Source organism: Etheostoma spectabile, chromosome 22, assembly GCF_008692095.1.
Source record: "Etheostoma spectabile isolate EspeVRDwgs_2016 chromosome 22, UIUC_Espe_1.0, whole genome shotgun sequence".
In the NCBI taxonomy this organism is placed as follows: Eukaryota; Metazoa; Chordata; class Actinopteri; order Perciformes; family Percidae; genus Etheostoma; species Etheostoma spectabile.
Window position 1 is genome coordinate 16,918,596 of NC_045754.1, and position 4,529 is coordinate 16,923,124.

At 45.7% G+C, this 4,529-nt stretch overlaps 1 protein-coding gene across 1 annotated transcript in view; it reads right to left on the minus strand.

The window, feature by feature from the left end:
• tlcd4a (TLC domain containing 4a) overlaps positions 1-1,365 on the minus strand; it is a 15,745-nt gene extending 14,380 nt beyond the window's left edge. The window contains exon 1 of the mRNA XM_032503757.1: positions 1,021-1,365. The gene's annotated coding sequence lies outside the window, so the exon portion shown is untranslated. The remainder of the gene's footprint in view (positions 1-1,020) is intronic.
• Positions 1,366-4,529: the final 3,164 nt, after the last annotated feature.

Here is a 4,529-nt window from a genome sequence, read left to right on the forward strand (position 1 = left end):
GTCCATTATGAGGTCATAAGGGGCAAGGTTACCTCCCCTTTCTCTGCTTTCCCCGTCCAGAGAATTTGTCAAACGGGCAAAGTGGCAGTTGGTCAAGACAACCCCCCCCCCCTCAAATGCTACAGGCACATACTAAAGAAAGCTCATTGTGAGACTGGCTCTAGTGGCTGTAATTTTGCACTATGGCTGCATTTTGGGAAACTTCAGATATGGTATTAGGGGACCACTAAGGTCTATGTAAAAGCACCTAAAGAGTACCATGTCATGGGACCTTTAAGAGGAAATGATGGACCTATGAAAATAACTTTGCTATGTGCATCACGGAGAATGCATAGTGCTGGGGCACAATCGATTGCCCAAAGCGAACATTATCATAGAGGAGTTCTGGTTTTCTTTTAAGCAAGGTATAGCCACACACACCCACAGGTTTTGTGGCACTATATTTGTGGGGACCAGTCATTGGCATCATGCATTCCCTAGCCCCTTACCCTAACCCTAACCATCACAACTAAATGCCTAACCTTAACCCTTACTCTAACCAAAGTATAACCCTAAAACCAAGTCTTAACCCTCAAACAGCCCTTCAAAGTGGTGGGGTCCAGCATTTTGGCCCCCACAAATCTGTCCGGACCCCACAAGTGTACTGGACTAACGGGTTTTGGACCCCACAAATATAGGTAACAAACCACATAAACCCACGCACACGCCCACACACACACACACACACACACACACACACACACACACACACACACACACACACACACACACACACCACACACACACACACACACACACACCACACACACACACACACACACACACACACAGCACGCTTCACGCCGCATTGCATGGCCGTGTCTGCTCTTGCTGTAAAATAGTGTTTTCGAAAAAGAAATAACACCGGCCTTGTTGTTTGTGTGTGTGCGTGTGCGCGTGTGTACGTGCGTGCGCGCGCACCAGCCATATGACATGACGTTATGGAAAGAGTGAAATGGTAAGATTCCCAAATGGACCTACCTTATGACTTTCATTAAGATGATTCGCGCCTCACTCTCTCAACCGGTTATGGCTTCCAGTGTGTCGTTGGCGAAGCCGTGTATGTTGAGTCAACGCCACAGCCATGTCGAGTCATTTTTTGATAAACAAGCCCGCCTCCCGCTCCGGTCCACACACACACGCTAGCAACTTGCGGGGGATGCGACGGGGCTGGAGCTCCGCGGATGTGGCAGCGTTTGCGGCGTTTAGCGAGAATCCCATCCCACACCAAACGTGCTTAATTGCAGAGGTGCAAATCCTGCAGCTCGACGCTCGATTACGGAAACAACAGGGTGGGGGGTGGTGGTGGATCTCTACCTACCTCTCTCTCGAATCGGCTCTCTCTCTCTCGCTCTCTTTCTCTCTCTCTCTCTCTCTCTCTCTCTCTCTCTCTCGCTCCTATAGAGATCAAATTACAGCTGAATTCTTAAAGACGCACACACACACACACATGAACACTACCACAGTGGTCTGCCCAAGAACACTCACTGCGTCTATTTATAGCCCAGCCTTGGTGAACCGATCCAGGCTAAATCAGACAGGATAGCCAGTAAAGGAAACTGCAGCCATGGCCGACTGGTCTTAAAATCAATGAATCCTCCAATGAAGGCCTTTAAATCTAGCCCTTCACTGACACCATTACATCTTCCACATGAATCTCGTTTTGCCATTTATTTGAGCCAAACAGATGATTAGGCTACTTTGTAAGAATTTGTGACAATCAGAAGCTGTAAACCTTGCCACTCACTGGGTTGTAATTCAATAAAAGGTTACATTCGTGGACAAAGGGGAGTTTTACAAAAACACACAACACCCATAGTGCACTATGTCCACCTACACATTATCAGAGGGCAGGTGAGAAAATCCAATAGTGCTTTACAGCACAGATATGAGCCTAACTCACAATCAATAGAGCAAGCACAAATTACAAAAGATCATGTGAAAATTGTCCCCGTCCCCAATACAAGAGTATTTTTCACCATCAAAGACTTGTCCTCAACCACCTCACTGCTGGAAAACATTGACAGACATCAGAGCAAGCACGAGTAGCCAAAGTTTAGCAAGTTTAACAGAATTAACTGGGCTTTGTGTAGAGACAGCACTCATACCATTGGTTGTTTGGCAGGTTTGGCAGGTCTTGCAGTTGTGATAAGGCCGTAAAGAAGCAATGACAGACTCCAGATCAGTTGTAGCTCTTTGCTAAGGACAGTACTTCTGTCTGAATTTCTGAAGCTGCGTTTCAGTCAGGCGATGACCTTACCAAGCACCAAAAATCTTTATTATTTTTAATTTCCAGGACAAAGGTCATGGCACGACTGTTCTTCTCACAGTTGAGGACGCTGCCCTGACCTTTGAAGAAATCATACACTATGGCACAGTTCCAGAGACTAATGGCTTGGTATGGTGCTGTCTGTCATAGCGTAACTCTCGCCAAAATGCAACCTAGGGTCTTTTTGTGAATGTACCATAGTCAAACTTTTGATTTAAAGCATATTTGGTGCGTTTGTAAGCTTTTAACCTGAGAAAAATGTGAAAAAAAACACATAAATGGAGCATGGTCACTTTTTGTTAGCAGCACAGTTGACAGAGCTATTGTGGGATAAAGTTCAGGGTCACCGGTAACCACTGGGCACATGGCGCATGATATCTTGTGCCAAACTAAGTTTGGCTAAGGGCTTCAAGTTCATATGGCAATGGTTTTATTTTTCAGTGGCCTTCAAATCTGTGCAAGGGAGCTGGTAGTTGTCTGGCCTGTATAACCATGTGACCAAGCCTTCCTGGTTGAACCTATGAGGAAACTAAAGTCTCCTGATGGAATAGTTCACAGGGTCACCGAGACACAGAAGCTAATCCACCGTGGCAAAGGGCCAACTACAATGCGATCAAGTTTGTTTTTTAAAATCATAATTATATACAACATCAGTTTACATCAGTGTATTTACAATTTTTGAATTTACTGTATTTATGTATATATACACGTGTATAAAGAAAAAGGTTCTGTGCAGGTTGCTTGGGGGCAGAGTCTTCTGGCACTTGATCTAATCATCTTTTACACACATTGGAAATGATTAAGAGTCCAACAATCGTTTTTCTGCAACCTTGAGGCATATTTATCACCTACTTGATGGCCATTTTTGAAACTGCAATGCTATCTATATATTTTCATAACACATCTGTGACAAATGTGTTGCATTTATCACAGAATGCACAATTTTGCTTAACTGCCCGACTAAAGGGACCTTCCAAATCATTTAGTTTCGTAAGACATCCAGGTCAACGCATGGTTAATTTGGGAGCTGTGCTCACATCAGTGGAGCCATACACAGCAACAGGCAGAACATCCTGCCTGAGTCCAAATGCATTAAGCATGGCATCGTTAGCCCCTACTGGCCTCTCAATAAAAGATCTTCACATTTTTTGCCAACTTGAGCTTCTCTTACTATATAGGACCAGCTACTTTGGAGGAATCCGGCTACGGTTCAAAACAACCCAGATTTTACAACTGGAAAAGGGAATTGTAACTGATTGCACAATCTCGCCCATCGTCTTCATCACGAGAATGAACCTCCTTATAACAGCTGCTAGAAAAGAAGCCAGGGGAATCAGGCATCAGGCATTTGACAACCCCCAATTAGGGGCTTCATGGACGATCTCACTGTGACAACCACCCATGGTGGAGGCGAGGTAGGTGCTAACAGTGCTCGACAACATGGCAACATGGGCCAGAATGAAGTTCAAGCCAAAGAAATCCAGGAGTATGTTGATCAGAAAAGGCAAAGTGACCAATAAGTTCAAGCTGCAAGTGCAGGGAGAGGCCATTCCATCAACGGAGGAGAATCCAATCAAATGCCTCGGATAGTGGTTTGAGGATTCACTTACCGACAGGAACAACATCACCAGCACTGACAAGCAGGAAGAGGAATGGCTAGGAAGATTAAAACATCAGGACTTCCAGGGAAATTCAAAAATGTTGGTGGCTCTACCAACATGGACTGCTGCAGGGATTTATGTGGCTGTTGACAGTGTATGAAGTTCTTATGACAAGTGTGGAAGGAGCAGAGAGGAAGATCAACAAGTACCTCCGAAGGTGGCTGGGAATCCCTCCAAGCTTCACTTCAGTAGGCCTATGGTGGTTGAAGTCAAGGTGGCAAAGTGCAGAGTTGATATGACGTTCAAAGACTTCCAGGATGAACAAGTGAGACATGCAGGCGTTACCACATCAGGACGCAAGTGGGCAGCCGACACTGAAAACATGCTGACATCATTGGAATGCCCTACACTGGAGGACAGGGTCTCGGGACGTCCCATTTCCAACAATGGGGGAACACACACACTCATACACTGTGGCCGAGGCTGCTGTACAAGGTGCCAACTGCTCATCAGATAAACGCTCACACACATTTACACTCAGATGGCGCAGCATTGAGGGCAACTCAGGGTTCAGTGTCTTGCCAAAGGGACTGCAGGGCCAGGGATTGAACCACCAACCT